We start from the raw sequence: 23,889 nt of genomic DNA, 5'->3' as shown, positions 1-23,889 counted from the left end.
AATCAGAAAAGGACAGACATGCATTCCTGTCTTATAAGGGCATTCCCTAAAAAGCAAAGTCCAAATTAACAGACATGGGCAGGAAATACCAGGTCCTTCACAATGGATCTGTGAAGGTGCCCACTGATGCGCTGGGCATCTGACATTGGAAAGATTCTGTCAGTCAGAGCATGCAAAAATGGGTTAAATGAGCCAATGTGAGGTGCTAAAATATTTTGGAGTCTTGGGAAAGAGGGACATGTGTGATGCCACCCCAGTTTCAGTGATCATGTGTAGAAGAAGGTATAGTCCAGGGGAAGTGACAAGTTAACCATGGAAGAAGAGGTCAGACCTATTTATATCTTCTTCCCCATTCCCACTCCTCCCATGGACCAGTTTCTGGTTGGACTTCTGCTGTTCCACTGGCCTGTGTGTGCTGTTGTTTAACACCAGATCGACAGAGAATCTGGGTGAAGTGGGAGGAATGATCTAACCCAGCTGTGCCCACACGGATACTCAGTGCAACATCAGCACAGGCTGCAGGGATTGGGGGGAGGGAATCCTGTGGTCCATAGAACTTCCATCTCCACCACCAGGAAACCATTCTGTCTTACAGGCGGCTGTGAGGGCTTGCACCTGGAGTTGGGCGAAGGAGACAGTAAACTAGGGTTGCTGCTGGTGCCCCATCCATCCTGCTGCCCACCAGCTTCTCTGACTGAACTAGCGGAGGCAATCTCAGTTGTGCTGTCAGAGGAGTTCACAATGATTGTTATGGATGATTTCAATATCCATGCTGAGGCTACTGCTAGTGTTTCAGTTTGGGACTCCATGGCTTCTATGATGACCATGAGTCTGTCTCCAGTTCTCGCTGATATGACACAGGGCAGGGTATGCCCTTGATTTAGATTTTGTTCCACATATAGGATGGCATGGTCCATAGATTGCAGGGTGGATATCCTCTCCTGCGGGGTGGTGAGCAGATTAAGACGGATACTATGGATTCCTGTGTGCCCTGTCTGGGGGTGGAGGTGGTTCCAGTAGATAAAGCAGGTGACCTTTCTGAAGTACTTGAGATGCAGGGGGTTCTTGGCACGGTTACCCCTAAGCTGTCTCTCGCATTGTGGAGCCCATTCTTCACCTTAGTACACCAGTGAACTAAGGACAAAATCAGCCTGGACAATGGTTACTGGGCAAGTGGTGGAAGACATGCTGTGCAACTGACCATGTACACGTGAAACAAAATAAACCTGTAATTGTGCGGTGGTGGGAATGGCAAATAAGGCTCACTTCTCTACCTCCATCACATCCTCAAGTAGGCATCCAGTGGATCTTTTCCGTACTGTCCGGGGTCTATTAATATCTACTCCCAGGAATGCCCTTTGTGAATGGTTTGCAAGGAGTTTCAAGGGTAAATTTGCTCACCTCCTTAGCAATCTTAACACCATGATCACTGCCATCTCCAATGAGATGTCCAGTACAACATATACTCTAACTTCTCAGGATCAGTTTCAGTTAATGTGGCCCGATGACATGGACAAGGTGCTTGCGACAATGTGGCCAGGTGCCGAGGAGGTATGACTGACTGCATCCAGTATGTGGAAGTGATCTAATACAGCAGTGCCGCCACGAATAATTGGTGCAACTTCAGCACAGGCTGCAGGATGGGGAAGGGAGGGATTTCTGTGGTCCATAGAATGTTCAGCTCCATCACCAAGAAGCCATTCTGTCTTGGAGCCGGCTATGAGGGCCTCAGCCTGTAGATGGGCCAAGGGGACAGTACACTAAGGTTGCTGCTGCCCATCAGCTTCTCTGACTGAGCACTGAGCATGGGCTGGTACTCGATGGCCCTTCCAGCTCTATGATCGACAAGGTCCTGGGCTTGGTCAACAAGTATTTGCAGGAAGGAGTGGTTCCAGATACCCTGAAAGAGACAGTGATCCAGTCGCTTCTGAAAAAGTCCACCCTCTACCCATTGGTTTGTGACAATTACCCATCGGAGGAAGAACTGGGGGAGACAGGAAGAGTGCAAACCTGTTATTCTTATTTGATCTCTCGGCAGCTATTGATACCACAAAAATGTTTATTGCTCCAAAGACTACTGCATTTAATCAACCAAGCAGTACAAAACCAATTACTCCATGATCTTTCAGCATTTTAGCCCTAGTATCAATAACAATGTTTGAAAAGTTGGCAAGGTTTAAAGTAACAAAAGGTCTATTACCATTTAAACATACTTTCAAAGAAAATTCATCAGATCTACCAGGAAACCATTCTAAAACAGGGTGCAATAATCTGTCCCTTGCACCCTTATATAAATGACACTGCAGAAGCATGTTTGCTATGGTCTTAACAGCCCCTGAGGCACATGGACAACATCTCTGGTCACAGGATATACCTCGATAGCATCCTTCTGAGCCAACCTTGTGAGACGGGTATCGGAGGCACTGTTTTACAGTGCTTCCAATCCTATCTGTGAAATAGGTTTCAGAGAACAGCATTGGATGATTTTCGGCCCCGTGGCAGTTGTGCTGTGGGGTGCCGCAGGGGACCATCTTGTCCCCAGTGTCATCCATATGAAGCCATTGGGAAAGTTCATCAGGAGGATTTGAGGATTTGGGGCGAGGAGTCAGCAGTGTGTTGAACATATCCATTTCTCAGTAACACCTGAAACAGGAGAGGCTGTACAAGCCCTGGACCAGTGCCTGAACTTGGTGGTGGGCTGGATGAGGGCCAAGAAATGGACTCTGAATCCTGACAACATTGGCTGTGGGTGAGTAGTTCCCAAGTCAGGATAACTGGTCAACTGCCTGCTTTGGATGGAGTAATACTCTCCCTGAAAGAGCAGGTTCGTTTGTCTGAGGGTACTCCTGGATCCAGCTTCGTCGCTACAGCCACACAGCCAAGGAGACAGAAAACTAGGGTTGCTGGTGGTGTACCGTCCACCCTGCTTCCCAGCCGCTTCTCTGACCGAGCTTGCAGAGGCAATCACGGCTGGAATGGGAGAGCGTGACCTCAAGAATGGATTGCTGCAATGTGCTCTATGTGGGGCTGTCCTTGAGGTTGGTTTGGAACCTGGAGGCGCTGCAAATAAAGCAGCTCAACTGGTCACTGGGGAAGGAAATCACTAACATGTTACCCCCACTAAAAGAAGTGCACCGGCTGTCCATTAACTACCGAGCTAAATTCAAGGTGGTGGGTTTGGTGTATAAAACTCTATACAGCTTGGGACTAGGAAACCTGAAACATCGTCTCACCCCTTACAAATCCAGTTGATCACTGCACTCTGCAGGTGAGGGCCTTCTGCAGATAGCATCTCATCAGGACGTCTGTTCCACATAACACAGAAATTGGGCCTTTAGTGTTGTGGCATCTACCCTTTGGAATTCCCTCCTCTTAAATATTAGACAGGCCCCATCTCTTTTGTCTTTTCGGCTCCTACTAAAACCTTCCTCTTTTAACAAGCTTTTAAACAAGATATCTGAATCCCAGCCTGCATCTATATGGGAACTGTTTCTAAAATGACTTTGCTTTCTATAACTTGTAGTTTGCTGCCCTGGCCTCATTCTGAAAGCCAGTGTGGTGAAGCGGTTAGAGTGTTGAACGACGACTTGGAAGACTAGGGATCAAATCCCCATTTGGCATCTCCCTGGGTGACCTTGGGCCAGTCACAGCCTCTCAGCCCTACCTGCCTCACAGGGTTGTTGTGAGGATAAAATGGAGATGGGGAGAACCAGTACCCCACAATGAGCTCAGTAGAGTAAAGGCGGGACATAAATGCTATTATTATTATTATTATTATTTTATTATTTATCATCATCATCATGTTAAATAATGGAACGGAGCAAGGAATTTCAGAAGAAAATCACCCTGTGTTTATAGATTACAGCAAAGCCTTTCATTGTGTAGATCATGAAAAACTATGCTTTAAAAGAAATGGGGGTGCCACAGCATCGGATTGTCCTGGTGCGCAACCTATACTCTGGACAAGAGGCTACTTACTGTAGGGACAGAATATGGAGAAACCAATTGGTTTCCCATCGGAAAGGGTGTGAGACAGGGGTGTATTTTATCACCCTATTTGTTTAATCTATATGCAGAACATATCATATGGAAAGCGGGACTGGACCAAGATGAAGGAGGTGTGAAGATTGGAGGAAGAAATATAAGATATGAGAGAGAAATATAAGATATGAAGACGATACCATACTACTGGCAGAAACCAGTAAATGATTTGAAATGAATGCTGATGAAAGTTAAAGAGGAAAGCACAAAAGCAGGACTACAGCTGAATGTCAAAAAGACTAAACTAATGACAACAGAAGATTTAAAATTCACAATGAGGACATTAAACTAGTCAAGGATTATCAATACCTTGGCACATGTCATTAACCAAAATGGAGACAATAGTCAAGAAATCAGAAGAAGGCAGACTGGGGAGGGCAGCTATGAGAGAACTAGAAACGGTCCTCAAATGCAAGGATGTATCACTGAACACTAATGTCAGGATCATTCAGACCATGGTATTCCCAATCTCTATGTGTGGATGTGAAAGTTGGACAGTGAAAAAAGTGGATAAGAGAAAAATCAACACATTTGAAATGTGGTGTTGGAGGAGAACTTTGTGTATACCATAGACTGCGAAAAAGACAAATAATTGGGTGTTAGAACAAATTAAACTAAAACCGTCACTAGAAGCTAAAATGATGAAACTGAGGCTATCATACTTTGGACAAATAATGACAAGACATGATTCACTAGAAAAGACAATAATGCTGGGAAAAACAGCAGGGAGTAGAAAAAGAGGAAGGCCAAACAAGAGATGGATTGATTCCATAAAGGGAGCCACAGACCTGAACTTACAAGATCTGAACAGGGTGGTTCATGACAGATGCCATTGGAGGTCACTGATTCATAGGGTCACCATAAGTCGTAATCGACTTGAAGGCACATAACAACAACAACAACAACATCATCATTATTATGAAATTAATTAATTAATTCAAAATAGGAAATATACAAAACATGCTCATTATTCTATTTTCTAAATGATATTGTGGTCAGCTATGCAGATGGGAAGCCTTACCGAGAGAGGTGACAATCCGACAATTCTCCTCCATGACTTCCCTGTGCAGCGCCCTCTGGTCAGGATCCAGCAAAGCCCACTCCTCTTCAGTGAAGTACACAGCCACCTCCTCAAAGGACACGGGACCCTGAGTGGAAAGGAAATATTTGCCCCTTTATGTCTAAAACAAAGATTATCAGCTTCCACTATCCAGAAGACTCATCAAGGAAGGGAGGGTGAGTAGCAATGAAACCTTCTCTTCAGACCCAGAGAGGTGATCAGAGGCACCCAGGGTGCTCCCAGTCTCTCTCCCCTCACAGATCCTTCCCCATACCTGATCTGGATTCACAGCAGCTTCTTCTCCACCACAAAGAAGAGATGGTTGAGGAGGTCTTGCCGGCATCATTTCGTCACCTGTGAGAGACAAAGACAAGTGGGAAGCCAGCAGCACACGCTTGTCTCAGAGGTTAAGTGGTGTATGTCTAAATACATGGTGACACTGCAAAATATCTCGTCCATCGTTCTTATTTCAGTTCTTCCAACACTTTGTATAGTTAAATTGTGTGAAAGAACAAATCTCCCCATTGGGACTCTTGGTCAGAAATGCTAGAAGTGGTTTAAATCCTCAGTACTGAAAATACATTGATGAAATATATAAAAGGCTGCAGAGAAGCATCTCCCAAAGATTCAGGAGAAAATGAAAGAGTCCTATGAATCTCTGGCATAATCAACAGAGGGAGATCAAGTCAATTCTTACCAAGTAAATTGGCACATCTGTCACTGTCCTGGATGTTCCTACTTTGCAGGGAACACTCTCTGGCATCTGACGGCACCTCTTGTAACTCCAGGAAATCAGTGGCCGCTTCTGCAAACAGACCCTTGACCTGAAACATTGAGGATATTGAAGGCAGTGAATTGGGAGATGGATTAAAAAGTGGTTTAGAGAATCAAAAGGTGTTGGGGAGTTTGGGACATTCCTCTGTGGATGATTTCCAGAAATGTTTTGAGCAGATCTCCCCCCTCACATTCTGAGCCCCTTCAAAGTGCCAGAATGAAACTCTCTCACACCTGCTGCTCTGCCTGCTTCTTGTCCTCTGCCCGGCTCAGGAGGAAACCTTCGGCTAGGGCCACCACATGGGAAGTGGTCTCCGCTCCACATTCCCTCACCCAGCTCTCCATCTCCGGTGGAAGGACAGCCAGGAACTGCTCCAGAATCACCAGGTCCAGCATCTGAGCTTTCGTGTGCCTTTCTGGCTTCAGCCACTGACAGCACAGATTGTGGAGTCGGCTACAAACCTCTCGGGGCCCTTTGCACTCCTGGTAGCAAAACTGCCTGAAATGCTGGCGCTTCACATCTGAGCTGAGAGTGTCCTCATTATCTAGGACCTTCTGCGCTGTTCTTTTCCAGAATTCCCATGGGCTCCCAGAATGGATGACATATGGACTTCTTCCTGCTTCAGGGCAAGCTGAGTCTTCCATCTTTGATTTCTGTGTTCCAAGGCAGCCTCCGACAGGGCCCAAGAGACTCCTCCCTCTTCTGGCAAAGGCTGTCCTAGTTGAAGCTACCACCAAGTCCTACAAAAGCCAAAACATTGTTTGATGAGCGGATTACAAAACTCTCAGGAGAGAAAGTCTTTCCCTGAGGAAATGCGGATGAGTTTGGATAACAACCAGGTCATTCGGCAGAAGGAAAGGCAGCTGAATGGTAAGACAGAAAGACAAATAGGATGCTTGTTTGGGAGTTTTCTTCACATGAGATCCATAGATTAAAGCCTGTTTGGAAATCAGAAGGTGCAACATCCCTTCTGGTGGTCTGTCCCCTACAAGTTATGACAGCAGAAGAAGAAGAACCTCCCTGATGGATCAGACCAAAGATCCATCTAGTCCAACATCCTGTTCTCACAGTGGCCAACCAGAAGCCCCAATGGGAAGCCAGCAAGCAGGGCATGAATCCAACAGCCCTCTTCCAACTTGTGATTCTCAGCAACTGGTATTCAAAGGCATTTAGTTTCTGGTACTGGTGGTAATAGAGAGGTAATAGAGCTATTTTGACATTTAAATGGTATATAAATTAATAAACAATAATATTACTAGGAGACATGGCTAGCATTGTCCTTTATGAACAAGAGAGAGTGGCCTCTCCCTTTCTCCCAAGATCTCATCACAGGGGCATCTTGCCCTGAGGCAGTAAGCGTTTCTTCTTAAACAAAAAAAGCTATCTTTTCTATTTTTTGTAACTTTTTTAAAAAAAATATCAATGCTTATCATTGTAATAATCTTATGTAAAGCACTTTGTGAGGTTCACCTGCAAAGCGGTACATAAATACCTTAAATGAACACATCTTAAATTTGTTTAATCCCCATTTAATTGCTCTAGAGATTTCCATTGTTGCAACAGTGTGCCATGTCGAAAACTATTTCTGGAGACCTGTCTCTCTCTCCCCCCCCCCATTCAGCTTCGTTGGAGGGCCCTGACTTCTCGCATAATCAGAGAGGGAGAAAGCCTTCTCCATCCATTGTCATTGAACTTGTCAAGGATGATCAATACCTCGGCACAATCCTTAACCAAAATGGAGACAATAGTCAAGAAATCAGAAGGCAGCTAGGACTGGGGAGGGCAGCTGTGAGAGAACTAGAAAAGGTCCTCAAAGGCAAAGATGTATCACTGAACAGTATGGATGTGAAAGTTGGAGAGTGAAAAAAGCGGATAAGAGAAAAATCAACTCATTTGAAATGTGGTGTTGGAGGAGAGATTTGCACATACCATGGACTGCGAAAAAGACAAATAATTGGGTGTTAGAACAAATTAAACCAGAACTATCACTAGAAGCTAAAATGATGAAACTGAAGTTATCATACTTTGGACACATAATGAGAAGACATGATTCACTAGAAAATATAATAATGCTGGGAAAAACAGAAGGGAGTAGAAAAAGAGGAAGGCCAAACAACAGATGGATTGATTCCTGAACTTACAAGACCTGGACTTACAAGATCTGAACAGGGTGGTTCACGACAGATGCTGTTGGAGGTCGCTGATTCATAGGGTCGCCATAAGTCGTGGTCAACTTGAAGGCATATAAGAACAAGTACTGTAAATTTATACCTTCAACAACAACATAATCTCTCTGTCTTTCCTTGGCTGTTAAACAAGCCAAACTGTCTTGAAGTCCTGTCACTCAACTGCTGAGATGCAGGTTGATTAACCTGCTGGTTTGTCCAGTTTATTAAGCTCAGCCACGTCTTAACACATTTCAAACTAAATTATACCTCCCTTTATTTAGACATATATTTCATTGTTTAATTTAAAAAGAAAGCAACATTTAAGACAAAGTAACATTTAAAAACATTTAAACATTTAAAAACAAAGTAACATTATTCTTCATTATCAGCTATATATGGAGCTGCATACGGAGATTCCACTCCTCACACTACGATGGATGGAGCTGCCTAGCTGGGCCAAATCAAATATTCCCACGGGCAGTGGCATCTTGGTCCCAGCAGCGACCGCCTTTACGGCCGAGGAGGCCACAAGCTTTGCACCCGACAGCAGCTGGGATCCACCGGCTCTGCTCTGCGGAGGCATTTTCTCCTCTCGCTATTTTCTCCCTACCTTACATAAATGCATATCCTCCCGCCGCCCCCCCCGAGTCCCGCAATCCCTCCCTACCTTCTAAGGCTTTCGTGTCGCGCTCCAAGAGTCTCCCCCTCTGACCAGGGCTCGGCCGCGGGCAAAACTGCACCAGACGGGGCAGGCTGGCATGGGAGGCGAGAGCCGGTGCCCGACCGAGGGAGCCCTCCGCCTTCCCACTCGGAAGCGCCCCCTTCTCCCCGTTTCAATGGCGGATCTCCCTCCCCCTTCCCCAGGCACCCTCCCCTTCACCCCACAGCCCCACGGGGAACTCACCGGATCCCCGAAGGGAAGCACCGACGCAGCCCGTCGCCAAAGAGTCCACGGAGAGGGCGGGCAGGGAAGCGGCTCTTTAGTCGTTCTGGACTGGAGGACGCAGCTTCCCCCCGCCCTCCACCCCCAATTCCCTTCCTCTCTAGGAAGCACGTTCACTTTCCTTAACCCTTCCGCGGCCAACCTTCTCCTCTTGCCCAAGACACTTTGCGCAGGGAGCGTCCTCCCGGCGCGCCGCTTTCCCCCTCGGCCCCGGCCGGGCTGGCTTGTCCTGAGAGACTCCCGCGGGGCGAGGCTTGCCCAGGAGGGGACCCTCCCTCGCTCGGGTGGAGCCGCGGGAAGAGAAGGAGACACGGCTCCTCGCTCTGCCGCCGCCTGCGTCTCTCTCCGGGCCAGGCGCGGCGCAGCGCCCTGTGAACTCTGCCCGTCTCCAAAGGGGGAATCGGCCTGGAGAGATTCCTCGGCAGGGAGCCGAGGGGAAGAGGCGAGCACCGACAGGGGGCTCGCGTGGCTTCAGGGGGGCGCCCTGTTGCCACTGCTAGAGTAGAAGCTGTGTGGCCTCCACCTGTCCTCCTCCTTTGCCAAGAGAGAGGAGGGTGAATCGTCCGTTGTTTAAATGCTTCGCACTGAAGTGTCTGGCGTTGGTTCATAATCGCTGTGACAATTTCTAATGTGGCCTCATGCCCCGATGACCTTACATGTCTCAGAAGTAGGCCGTGCTGATTTTCTGAGCCCAATTTTGAATTGGAGAGGTGTGTGTGCCCGTGGCCAGATTTGGAGTGAAAAAACGCTAACCGAAAACACAGGCACTGCCTCTCAGCCTGACCTACCTCACAGAGTTGTTGCGAGGACAACGTTTGAAAAAGGAGGTCTATGAATGTGGCTTTGAGGTTCTTGGAGGAAAGGATATAAATGCAATATTGATAAGCTAGATATAATAAAAAGGCTTTCTCTAAACTTTCTGCCCGTGATTTTGAACTGGTGGAGAGATGTGGGGAGGGAAGGTTTGGAAACATTATTATTATAGTTTATTTATATCCCACCTTATGGCCAAAAGGCCCCCAAGGCGGCTTACAAGAAAAACACAAGTATAGAGATACATCAACAAAACAATACAATGTACAAAAATTAAATAACAAATAACATTATTTTAAAAACAACGATTACAACTTCCAGTGAAAATACAGGGTGGTTCAGGCGCCTGGAGCGGCAGAAACATCTCATGAAAAAACCCAAGCAAAAAAGAATCTGGGAGACAACCAGAACATTGAGGCCTATAAACACTGGACTTTACTGGCAAGTCCTCAGCAAATCCAGTGCGTGGCTGTCTGCTGGAAGAAGGTTGCCTGTGGGGTGTGTGTGTGGAGGGCGCAATTCCTGCTCCTGTTGTATATAGACTGTGCACTGAGTTCTCATCTGTGCCATCCCCTCCACCTTCCTTCCTTTCCTTGTAGTAGTTTACATTTGCCAAAGTGTTTCGCAGTTTTTCATACAACAAATCAGTAAAGTAGAGCATGGTGCAATTTTAGCAAAACAACAAAAAGGAACAATAGCAGCACCTTAAAGACAAACACATTTATTATTGCATATGCTATCTTGGGCTACAGTCCAGTTCATCAGACACAGCATTCTTGATAATCCATGAAAGTATTGTTGCAGTAAGATTTCCGGGGGTCCCTGCGCTCCTCCAGAGTTTGGTTTCCTTTGGGAAGAAGGTCAGTGGAGACTGCGGTGTCTTTATGAAAGATGGTTTAGTTATTTACACACATTCCAACCTGAGCTTAGGATGGAGGAGTTCAAGGCATCAGCTGTCCAATATCCAGCTTTTCCATCTGGGTTGCAGGAGGCACCCCAAATGCCATGGTGCAGACAGACAGTCTCTCTGCCTGCCTTCAGTTTCCAAGCATTCTCTAGACATACCCAAACTACAAGCCTATTGTTTTGTTTCTGCTGTAAGCCATGGCTAGTTGGCTGCCCCCTTTGGTTGAAAGTGTTCTAGAGTTATATAGGCAAAACCATTTGGGCTTTTTAGGTTAGAGAAAAGGCGATTAAGAGGCGATGTGATAGAAGTGCATAAAATTAGGCATGGCGTGGTGAAAGTGGAGAGAAAAATGCTTTTCTGCCTCTCTCGTAACACCAAAACTCATGGACATCCCTTCTGTTCCCATTTACAGTATAAGCTTCTGCAATTCAACTGTCCATTATTCACGGCGTGGTTGACTTGTCAAGGAGGAAGATAATCTTTTCCTGTTCCTACAGAATTCCTCTACTGCTGACTGTCTTGGCTTTTGGGTCAGTGGTGAGTCTTATCTGAATAGCCTCATTTTCTCCTCTAAACCGGAATAGCACTGAGCCTCTTAGGGTGGTTGTGCAGATGAGCACATTAGAAATGCTCAGTTATGCCAAACTATAGCTCATTTGATGGGAAACATACAACAGACATTTGAGTAATAGCTCAAGTCTTGTTTTGAAAGTCCTATTACATAAAAATATGAAGGTTGATTTTTGTTTGGTTTTGCAGGGTGAGGACCCTTATTCCCATGTGCCTCTGAGCTGTTGCCTCTAAAATGGGCGTCTTCTTCCTTCCCACATCATATTTTTAGAGGCTTGCTGAACAACCTATATAGTAAAGGTTTTCAAACGTGATTCTGTTTCCTGAAAGTGATCAAAATACTTATATTTCACCTTAAACTTTGTTGTGAGAATGGACAGAATGGAGTGCAAGAATCCCCCAAAGAGGAAGCATTGATGAAGCAGCACCCAGAAGGATTGGACCCTCTTGCTCTTTGCAGTGGGGTCAGGAGAGGGAGAGGAGGCACAGGGCTCCCTGCTGCCATCCTCACAGTATGAGGTTTAAAAACCCCAAATTAAATATTAGCTGTCCCACAAAATTGATCCTGATCGAGCGTTTCCAAGACAAGTTTTTTGAGGGGGCTGCACAGCCCTAGAACTGAACAAACTGCATTATTTATGTACAAATCTTTTTGTTTGTTTGTTTCTTAAAACTGCTGAGCAATGCCAGGTATTTTCTGCTGGTCAAAGGGGAAATGCAACCTCAAGGGACATACACAACCCAGGCACTATTTCTTCATTATAGAGTTCCTGTGATGACCAGCTGGAATGGAAAGAGTTCAAGGAGAGGCAAAGGAGCCAAACATTGCTGATCTTTCCAGGAGAGGAGATGGAGAGGCCCTGCAGCCTGATGCAACGGCCGCTGCTAGGCAGCACTTGAGGAAGGACCCTGGTGGAGCTCAGCTGGTGGAAACTAAATATATTTCTGCTAAGGCTGAGAAGTGAATTGGAGCACATTTGAAAAGTTAGGCAAAAGAGCTGAAGATTTCTCTCCTTGCCAGCTGGGAATATCTATAGGAAGATACTGCCCTGGGCTCCTACTGGGAGGAAGGGTGGGATATAAATCTAATAAATAAATAAAATAAAAGGATCTCCAGCCTTTTGGGACCTATGAGCACATTGGGAATTTAGAGAAAGGGCCAAGGGATCAGGGCCAGCTCCAGGCATGTGGGGGCCCTTGGGCATCAACTTGCCCTGGCCCCCCAGTGTGTGTGCATGCGTGCGTGCGCACGCCCCCCTACCTGTCTAGGCTTTACCATTGCCCTTAATGAAGATGGTGGCCGCAGTTCCCCTAAGGGGAATGAAGCCACTGCTGCCATCTTTGTTGATGGCACACATGTGTGCTACGCGCACACTGTGACGTCCCTCCCCAGCACCACCTGTGAAGCTCTCACTTGGGGCTACCAGCAGACAGGAACATCAGGTTTTCTTCTTACCCTATACAGCTCTAGCACAGATTTCAACAAATCCCACTGCTAGGCAGCACCACCAGTCACTTTCTGTAACCCAAACTCCCAGAGACTTTGCCTAAGTCTCTCTATAGCTTGTTACTTTGTGACTGTGTGCCTATACTGTTCCCAACCCCCTGGTATCTTTATATTTAAAGCATACAACTCTGGGTTGCTCTGGAAACTTGACTGGTTACAATATCTCCCTTCACCGCTGCCACCATTAGATACAGTTTCTGTTCAGCCTTGGTAATTACCTTGCCCTCCCTTCTGGTCTGTATATCCCCCAGCCAAGGATCAGGCCTTTGGTAAACCAAACAAGTATTTATTTAATATCAGAAATAACAAGATTACTGAAGGAATGTTTCACAAGCGTATGGTTTCATCTATATTCTGTTAGGTATTTGACTTCTTACTAATCGCCTCAGAACTCCGACTCACTCTCAACAACAACACCTCCTTACACCACCTCAACCTCTCTCTCCACCCCTCAATTCACCACCTCCCAGATTCAACTGTCATTCTTCCATTTATACTCCCAGCCATTCAAACACTCAGCCAATCATCCAGCATTCTACTGCTCATGTACTCCCCCTCCTCTTTCACTCCACTTACCATATGTCTTCTATATAAACAGCACTTACCATATTTACAATATAAGCAGGATCACACACACACACACACACACACACACACACACACACACACACACACACACACACACACACACACACACATCTCTGCCATCAATTAAGATGGCAGCAGCGGATTCAGTACCTTAGGGAAGCTGCGGCCGCCATCTTCATTAAGGGCAATGCTGAAAAGCTGGCTAACAGGTAAGTGGGGTGTGTGGATCGCAGAGGGCCCCTCAGGGGCTCCTGTAGCTCCGGGGCCCTCGGGCCAGTGCCCAACCTGGCCGCCCTTTAGAACCGGCCCTGCAAGGGATGGCCTGGCCAATCCTGAACTTTCTGCAGGGAGCTGGCCAGTCACAAAATGGCAAAGAGGAAAATGTTAGATCTAGGAATTCTTTTTTTAAAAAAAGAAACATCACGGATTTGCATGATTTTTAAACAAGGATACTCTCTCCCCACAAATAATCAATTGAAAGATTGCTTAGGTGTATATTGACCGCACAGTAAAAGTCACCAAATCAGTGCTTTCCAGCACCACCATGGCACAAAAAAACCCATCCAGAGACATCAATGTCAGTTCTAATTTGATGGAACCTTTCTTGGGATGCCAAGTAAAAATCTCCAAAATTCATGAGGACCTTTTTTAATTCTACTGGACTGAACATTTAACCAAACACCACAGAAAAATTGTGTGTGTACATTTAACAAGACTGATTTTAAGTGATTTAGGTGGATCCGGGGGAATCCAAAGGAGGTACCCCAAACACACCCAACTCCCAGGATTTTCTCCTCTAAGATGATGTAGGAGTAGGGTTGGCAACAGCAGGTACTTGGTGCATTTCAAACACTCTTGACAGCAATACTCAAAGCAGCATAGATGGTTTAACTTCTCAGAACACTGCAGCCCAGAGGCCAAAGGACCTCAGACTCCACTCTGTCAGCCAGAAAGCCTCTCCTCCCAATTCACGACTTTACTTGATTTAATGCAAACGATGCTAAAACCACGACATAAGATATAAATGTTTTATTAAAGATGGGAATGAGAAAAATACAAGTATACACACTTTCAGACAGCAAGGATACTAAAAATGGATACTTACAAGAACTCAGGCAGGTCCTTCATACTCTGGAATTCGGATGCAGAGGAACTCAACAGAGGGACACACCCCTTTTCCCAAAAGCAATACCTGGGTTTCTGGGTGCAAGTGTTAGGCTAAACTCTTAGGCTGATTGGTCATTACCTGTCTAAGTCACCTCCTTGCTGACACAACTTGTTTATGCCAAAATGTTCAGCTGGTTTTTCTTTTATGTGGGTTTTCTTGCGGCTAGTTCCCATTTTCTCAGGGTCTGGGGATTTTCCAGATTACTGCTATGATCTTAATATAACCTTTGTTGTTCACACCTTTCCTTACTATATACGTATACTAATCTACTATCAACCCAAACCGCCAATCCTGTGAACCAAACTACTATAGATTTTATTGGTGCAAAGCCTCTATATTGAATATATTTTGCATTTTAAGCTACACACACACACAATACTTCTCAATTTCAGCCTACTCGGAGCAAAACAGAATGCAGTAGTAGGTCTACAATGGAAAACTCTTACAAATCTCATTGTGGGGGTGAATTCTACTATTCCACTCATGTCTAGGCAGGATTCTTAGAAACCCCTTGTGATAGACCCCTTTATTTATGCCCACTGAGAACATTCACCAATAGGCAAAAAACCTTGCCGTTTAAGAACATACCTGTAGCCCACAGATATTTCTATCAAACTTTAAAAAGCAGGGAAATTGGGCAGCTGTAGTGAATGCACCAGGGGAGTAGGAGACCTGACCTCCTCTCTGAGATATAGGACTGCCCTACAAATTTGTCAAATGCAAACAATTTGGGTTGATCTTTCACAGTCCAATCCACTTCCTGTGCACCTTGGAAGAATTTGATAACATGTGCCTCTGAGCATATGGTGAGTGGTGGCAATACCTGCCATCTCCAAAGACAGAGAATTATATTTTTGTATGTTTGTTGGTGTTCTTATTTTGCTTCTTTCCTGTGTTACTAATATTTCTACAGAGAATCTAATTTAGAAAATTTTATTTTTCTCATTTTTCATCCTAGAAATCTGTGTCAAATTTATTTTTATTAATTTCAAAGCCTTTTTATTGGTCAATGCCATATGTTGATGAATACAGCCTATTGTGTTTCAAACTGGAGGTTATGCTCTATTTCTATTTTGGGTGTATTAACAGTTGAATCTGAAACTGCAGTTCGATGTAAAATCAGACTGATTACAATATGTTACTTCAGATATTACTCTAGCTCAGCCTTTCCCAACCAGTGTGCCTCCAGATGTTGTTGGACCACAATTCCCATCTTTCCTGACCATTGGCAATGCTGGCTGAGGCTGATGGGAGTTGTGGTCCAACAACATCTGGAGGCACACTGGTTGGGAAAGGCTGCTCTAAGCTGTTGGAAAAAAGAGGATGCATGTTTTCAGCCTGCTATGTTTAAATCACTTCATTTAAGGCAAGGTGGGCACGGTCAATTAAAAACATAGAGCACACCAAGAATTTTGCTAGAATATTTTTCACCTCCCACTGTTTTATCTTGTGCAAATTGAGACACTCCTGATGTCCACTGGAGACTGTTCTGCAGAATAGCCAGTGCCATTATTCCACAATTATTTTTGGAGTTTTTTAGTGTAAATTTTGCAAAGTGTTGCTGTACACATATTCACAGAAACAGAAACAAAAGAAAATGATTACCTAAAGAAAACTTCACTAAAATTGCAAAGTAAATCAGACATATTTAAAGTGACCATCTGAACTATATCAGCTGTCTTAATAATGTTGCTTCCTCCCTGTTAAAACAAGATCAGCACAGCATGTCTTCTTTCTGTTATTTGGGCTGATTGCAGGTGTTGCCACCACTCACCATATGCTCAGAGGCACATGTTACCAAATTCTTCCAAGCTACACAGCAAGTGGATTGAACTGTGAGAGACCAACCCAAATGGTGTTTGCATTTTGACAAATTTGTAGGGCAGTACAATATCTCAGAGGGGAGTATGGGGCAAGGTCAGTAACAGGATTACAGGTACTCTGTGAACATGGCTGATTTTTAATGAATTTGAACAGATTATGAGAACTCTCCGAGAAAAAAGTCCAAAAGGGCTCTGAGTTTTTTTATCTCTTTTTAGACTTTGAACTGTTGATTCTCTCTGTTTTGTGTATCGCCATGAAAATTGACAGGGTTGTTAAGCAAGCGTTTCTGAGTTCAGTACTATACGTTTTGTAAGGTTTTGTTTTGAAATGAGCTTATGGGAAGCATCAGAATTTATTTATTTATTTATTTTATTTATATACCGCCCTAAGCCAAAAAGGCTCTCTGGGCGGTGTACATAAGAGATAAAACAAGCACAATATATAAATACAATAAGTATAACAAAATCAAAGATCAAAACAAAGAATGGCATGCTGTGTGTATTCTCAATTTAACATTGCGGAATGTGAAAAATCCACACTGGCTGTAGTATACAGCCACTCTTGTGGCTGCATAATAATTAATCAAATTTTAATTTTTTCAGATTCCTACATTGGCGTGGGCTTTCAGGGAGTGGGTATGGGGGAGTGGTATCTCCTAATCTCCATCTTCTAGGCCACATCCCTCACCAGCCCATCTCCAATCTGACATGGGAGTTAAACTGTGACAGAATCATATTCCATATTCAACCCTCTTCTATACCCTCCCTCCTGTATGAATACTATTGATGAGAAATGTGGTGTGTCTTTCCACACTCCAAGCATTTCTGCAGTTTCTCTTTTGTGAATTCATCAATGAGTACTGCATGCATTTCTATGGTTCCTCCCTTGTATGAATTTTTTGATGCAAAATGAGATGTGCCTTCTGACAGAAGCTTTTTCCACATTCAGAACATTTATTTGGTTTCTCCCCTGTGTGAATTCTTTGATGTGTAGTGAGATGTGCCTTCCGACAGAAGCTCTTCCCACACTCCATGCATTTAAATGATTTTTCCCCTGTGTGAGTGTTTTGATGAAAAGTGAGATGTCCCTTCTGACGGAAGTTCTGTCCACATTCAGAGCATTTATATGGTTTCTCCCCTGTGTGAATTCTTTGATGAAAAGTGAGATTTGTCTTCTGACAGAAGCTCTTTCCACAGTCAGAACATTTATATGGTTTCTCCCCTGTGTGAATTCTTTGATGAAAAGTGAGACGTGCCTTCCGACAGAAGCTCTTCCCACACTCCAAGCATTTGTATATTTTCTGCCCTGTGTGAATTCTTTGATGCAAGATGAGATGTGCCTTCCAACAGAAGCTCTTTCCACACTCTGAGCATTTAAATGGTTCCTCTCCTGTGTGTATTGTCTGATGAGAAGTGAGATGTGACTTCCTAATGAAGCTCTTTCCACATTCAGAGCATTTATATGGTTTCTCCCCTGTGTGAATTCTTTGATGAGCAGTGAGGTGTCTCTTCCAAAAGAAGCTCTTTCCACACTCCAAGCATTTAAATGATTCCTCCCCTGTGTGTATTCTTTGATGAGAAGTGACATATGACTTTCTACTGAAGCTCTTTCCACATTCAGAGCATTTATATGGTTTCTCTCCTGTATGAATTCTTTGATGAAAAGTGAGATGTGTCTTCCGACAGAAGGTCTTTCCACAGTCAAAACATTTATATGGTTTATCCCCTGTGTGAATTCTTTGATGTGCAGTGAGACTACCCTTTTCTGTGAAGCTCTTTCCACACTCCAAGCATTTAAATGGTTTCTTCCCCGTGTGAATATTTTGATGAAAAGTGAGATGCGTCTTCCGACAGAAGCTCTTTCCACATTCAGAGCATTTATATGGTTTCTCTCCTGTATGAATTCTTTGATGCAAAGTGAGATGTGCCTTCCAACAGAAGCTCTTTCCACACTCCAAGCATTTAAATGGTTCCTCCCTTGTGTGTATTGTTTGATGAGAAGTGAGATGTGACTTTCTAATGAAGTTCTTTCCACATTCAGAGCATTTAAATGGTTTCTCCCCTGTGTGTTTTCTTTGATGAGTAGTGAGGTCTCTCTTCCAAAAGAAGCTCTTTCCACACTCCAGGCATTTAAATGGTTTCTCCCCTGTGTGAATTCTTTGATGAAAAGTGAGATGTACCTTCTGACGGAAGTTCTGTCCACATTCAGAGCATTTATATGGTTTCTCCCCTGTGTGAATTCTTTGATGAAAAGTGAGATGTGTCTTCTGACGGAAACTCTTTCCACATTCAGAGCACTTATATGGTTTCTCTCCTGTGTGAATTCTTTGATGAAAAGTGAGATGCGTCTTCTGACGGAAGGTCTTTCCACATTCAGAGCATTTATATGGTTTATCCCCTGTGTGAATTATTTGATGCCAAGTGAGACTTATCTTCAGCACGAAGCTCTTTCCACACTCCAAGCATTTATATGGCTTTTCCACTGTGTTAGTTCTTGGATGAGTTGTGAGCTGTGTATTTGTTTCTTTCCTTTTACTCATTTTTTCTTGGACCGGTATTTGATGGTGCTCACCGCCCTGAGAAGTAGGGGATTGATTCCTCCTCTCTTCTTCTCCAGTTCTCTTTCTCTGCCGCTCACTGTTAATACGCATGGCTCTTTCAGGGAACACTCCATGTAGTTCTCCCTGATTCTCCATTTCCCATTGATAACCTGTTGCAAAGAAGATAGAAACTGTTAAGAGCCTGAGAGAGCCTCAAATCATTGACCAACCACACTTAATGCTTTTATTACTATTATTTTATTATTTATTAAATTCATATCCTACGCTTCTTCCCAGTAGGAGCCCATTTGATAATGGAACAACTGAAAAGCCTTAGCTGGGAGACAAAACCTACCATCCATCTAGCTACTGCTGCTAATAGCTAAACAGACAGCTGGTGTTCTGTAGACTATTTGATTGGGTCTCTGGAGCCCAGAGCTCAGATCCCAGCTCAGATATCAAGCTTGGTGGGTGGATGTTCGGAATAATTCTCATGAACCCTAGCCTACTTGACAGGATTGAGGTGCAGAACAACCCTGTGCATTCTCTGTTGAACTGCTGGGAGCAATGACAGGATAGAAATATTATTTTAAAAAGGGGAGAAACTGTCATTCATAACATTGGCAGGCAGCCAAGTTCAATCACTGAATTCTCCAGTTAAGTATGTAATGGCCACACCCAGCCAGCTGGGATCCCTGACTACCTGAGGAAGGGATATCCAGCTACAGAGAGTGTGCCCCTCTCTTTCACCCTCCCACACTCCACTTGAGGTTCTCAATTGTGGCAGATAAGGAATTATAGAATTCACCCCTTATTAAACAGCCTCTAAATGTCTCTCAGGTCCATCTGAAGCCTCTTGAGGGAGTGTGGTATAATGGTTTCAGGAGTGAAGAAAACAGAAGTGCCTTTAATTTTCCCACCTTCAGACCAGAGATCTGGAGCTATCACTGCCTTGATATTTAAGGCCCCATGCCAGGTCACGCGATCACTCAGACCAGGTGATTTGGGCAGGTTAACCCTGTAACTCCCTAAACCAACAAATAAGTGCAGACAAGCATTCCTGTATTATCAAGAGCATTCCCTAAAAAGCAAAGTCCTTATTATCAGACCAGGACAGCAAAACCCAAGTCCTTTATAAAGGATGCGTGAAGCAGCCCTTGGATGTGTTGGCCATCTGACACTGGAGAGATTCAGGCTGTCAGAGCATGCAAAAATAGGTTAGATGAGCCAATGTGAGGTGCTGAAATATTCTGGAGTCTTCGGAAAGAGGGGCATGGGTGCTGCCACCCAAGTTTCAGTGACCATGGGCAGAGGAAGGTATAGCCAGGGGGAAGTGACACGTTATCATGGAAGGGCAAAACTATTTATATCATATTCCTTGCTCGTACACCCACACGGAAGGGTTCCTGGTCTTCTGCTGTGCACACTGGCCTGTGCATGCTGTTGTTTAATGCCATATTGGTAGTCCATCTGGATGAGCTAGGAGGTGATCTAAGCCAGCTGTGCCCACACAGATACTTGATGCAACATCTGCACAGGCTGCAGGGACAGGGTCAACAGAACTTCCATTTCCATCACCAGGAAACCACTCTGTCTTGGAGCTGGCTGTGGGCCACGGAGACAGTAAACTAGGGTCGCTGCTGGTGTACCATCCACCCCACTGCCCAGCAGCTTCTATGACCTGTGCTCTGCAAATGAGGGCATTCTGAAGATGTCATCTCACGTAGCAAAAAAAAAATGGGTCTTTAGTCTTGTGGCACCCACCATTTGGAATTGCCTCCCCCTAAATATTAGATAGGCACCGCCTCTTTTGTTATTTTGGTACCTACGAAGAACCTTCCTATTTCAATAAGGTTTTAAAGTAGATACCTTTATCCCAGTCTGCATGTGTATTGTTAATTGTTAAGAAGTTGTGCTTTTTGTTACTTGTTGTTTGCTGCCCTGGCCTCCTTCTGAGAGTCAGTGTAGCAAAGTGGTTAGAGGGTTGGACTGGGACCTGGGAGACTGGGGTTCAAATCTCCACTCGAGTATGAAGCTCAGTGGGAGACGTTGGGCCAGTCCCTGCCTCTCAGCCCTACCTACCTCACAGGGTTGTTGTGAGGATAAAATGGAGAGGGGGAGAGCCAGTACTTTACCTTGAGCTCCTTGGAGGAAAAGGAGGATATAAATGCTGCTATTATTATTATTATATACTGAATATAGGAAAAGTGCAAAAATGCTCATTATTCTATTTTTTAAATGTTATTATCATCAGTGGCTCAGCCTGGGAGCCTTACCAAGAGAGATGAGAATCCGAGAAGTCTCCTCTATGACTTCCCTGTGCAGCGCCCTCTGGTGGGGATCCAGCAAAGCCCACTCCTCCTCGGTGAAACACACAGCCACCTCCTCAAAGGACATGGGACCCTGAGAGGAAAGGAAATAGTTGCTTCTTTATAGACAACATAAAGATTATTAGCTAGCAATATCCAGAAGACTCATCAAGGAAGGGAGGCTGAGAACTATCCTGCAGATATGAAACCTCCACGAGCACCATTTACAGACTCCCTAGTGGGCAGCTCTGGCAGAAGCCAAGAGAAAGAGATAAATTCATCCAGGCCAGGGAGGTGAGCAGAGGACAGAGGCATCCGGGCTGCCCCCAGTCTCTCTCCCCCCACTGATCCTTCCCCCTACCTTCTCCACAGCAGCTGCTTCTTCTCCACCACCACAAAAAAGAGATGGTTGAGGAGGTCTTGCTGGCCTCATTTGATCACCTGCGAAAGAGAAAATTGGCGTGAAGACAGCAGCACATGCATGTCTCAGAGGTTAAGTGATGCATGTCTAACTACATGCTGAGATTGCAAAATATTTCATCCATTGTGTGAGTTTTGGTTCTTCCTACACATTTTATAGTTCTGTTGTGTGAAAGAACAAATCTTCCCATTTGGATGCTTGGTCAGAAATGCAAGAAGTGGTTTAAATCCTCAGTGCTGAAAATACATTGATGAAATGTATAAAAGGCTGCAGAGAATCATCTCCCACCACCAAAGATTCAGGAGAAAATGAAAGAATCCTGTGAATCTCTGGCACGATCAACAGAGGGAGATCAAGTCAATTCTTACCAAATGAGGTGGCACATGTCTCACTCTCCTGAATGTTCCCCCTTTGCAAGGAACACTCTCTGGCATCTGACAGAGCCTTCTGTGACTCCAGGAAATCAGTGGCCTCTTCTGCAAACAGACCCTTGACCTGAAACAACATTGAGAATATTGAAGGCAGTGAATAGGGAAGCAGATTACAAAATGGATGATAGAAGCAAAAGCCCTTGGGACATTTGCGACATTCCTCCGTGGATGATTTCTAGAAAGGTTTTGAGACGATCTCCCCTCTCAACTTCTGAGCCTTGGAAGTACCAAAAAGAAACGCTCTCACCCGCTGCTCTGCCTGCTTCTGGTCCTCTGCCTGGCTCAGGAGGAAACCTTCGGCCAGGGCCACCGCCTGGGAAGTGGTCTCTGCTCCACATTCCCTCACCCAGCTCTCCATCTGTGGTGGAAGGACAGCCAAGAATTGTTCCAGGATCACCAGATCCAAAATCTCATTCTTTGTGTGGCGCTCTGGCTTCAGCCACTCACAGCAAAGCTGGTGGAGTTGGTTGCAAACATCTCGAGGCCCTTTGATTTCCTGGTAGCAGAACTGCCTGAAACGCTGGCACTGCAAATCTGAGCTGAGGGTATCCTCCTCACCCACAAACTTCAGCGCTGTTCTTTCCCAGAATTCCTCAGGGATCCCAGCATGGATGATATACGGACCTCTTCCTGCTTCAGGGCAAGCTGAGTCTTCCATCTTTGATTTCTGTGCTCCAAGGAAGCCTCCAACCAGGAGCAAGAGGCTCCTCCCTCTGCTGGCAAGGGCTGTCCTAACTGAGGGTACCACCAAGTCCTACAAAAACCAAAACATTGTTTGGTGAGTGGATTACAACATTTTCAGGAGAAGACTTTCCCTCAGGAAATGCGGATGAGTATGGATAGCAACCAGGTCATCTGGCAGAAAGAAAGGCAGCTGAATGCTGAGACACAAAGCAAAATGGAGGATTTGTTTGGGAGTTTCCTTCATGTGAAGCCCATGGATTAAAGCCTGCAGTCTGGTTGAGAATCAGAAGGTTCATCATCCCTCCCTGAGGTCTGTTCCATACAACTGATGGGAGCCTAAGAAGAGCCTGGCTGCTGGATCACATCAAAGGCCTGCCTAGTCCAACATCCTTTTCCCACAGTCAGGGCCAGCCCCAGACATGCAACCGCAGAACAAGGTAGGTTAAGCAAGGGAACCCCGAAGCTCTCGCCGTGTGATCCACTGCAGCGATCCTGCCGCGAATCGTGGAAGGGGAGCAGAGGGGCTCCTCAGGGGCCCCCATAGCCCCAGGGGCCCTCCAGCCAGTACCCCACCTGGCTGCCCTTTGGAACCAGCCCTGCTCACAGTGGCCAACCAGTTGCCCCAATGGGAAGCCAGCAAGCAGAACATGAGTCCAATAACCTGCTCCCAGGCTGTGATTCCCACCAACTGGTATTCAGAGGCATTCAGCCGCTGGTGCTGGAGGAAATGGACACATAATCAGTAGGAGCTATTTTGGCATTTGTGAGGTTCACTTGAAAAGTGGTACTGTTGTTGTTATGTGCCTCCAAGTCAACTGTGACTTATGGCAACCCTATGAATCAGCGACCTCCAAGAGCATCTGTCACGAACCACCAGATCTTGTAAGTTCAGGTCTGTGGCTTCCTTGATGGAATCAATCCATCTCTTGTTTGGCCTTCCTCTTTTTCTACTCCCTTCTGTTTTTCCCAGCATTATTGTCTTTTCTAGTGAATCAGGTCTTCCCATGATGTGTCCAAAGTATGATAACCTCAGTTTCATCATTTTAGCTTCTAGTGATAGTTCTGGTTTAATTTGTTCTAACACCCAATTATTTGTCTTTTTTGCAGTCCATGGTATCCGCAAAGCTCTCCTCCAAAACCA

The 23,889-nt window shown here is 45.1% G+C and overlaps 1 pseudogene; it reads right to left on the bottom strand.

The window, feature by feature from the left end:
• LOC133381631 (zinc finger protein 420-like) overlaps positions 1-23,889 on the bottom strand; it is a 28,277-nt pseudogene that overhangs the window by 3,632 nt on the left and 756 nt on the right.

This window comes from Rhineura floridana, chromosome 3 (genome assembly GCF_030035675.1).
Source record: "Rhineura floridana isolate rRhiFlo1 chromosome 3, rRhiFlo1.hap2, whole genome shotgun sequence".
NCBI lineage: Eukaryota > Metazoa > Chordata > Lepidosauria > Squamata > Rhineuridae > Rhineura > Rhineura floridana.
Note: the sequence above shows the minus strand (reverse complement) of the source record. Positions and strands in the feature narration are given on the sequence as shown.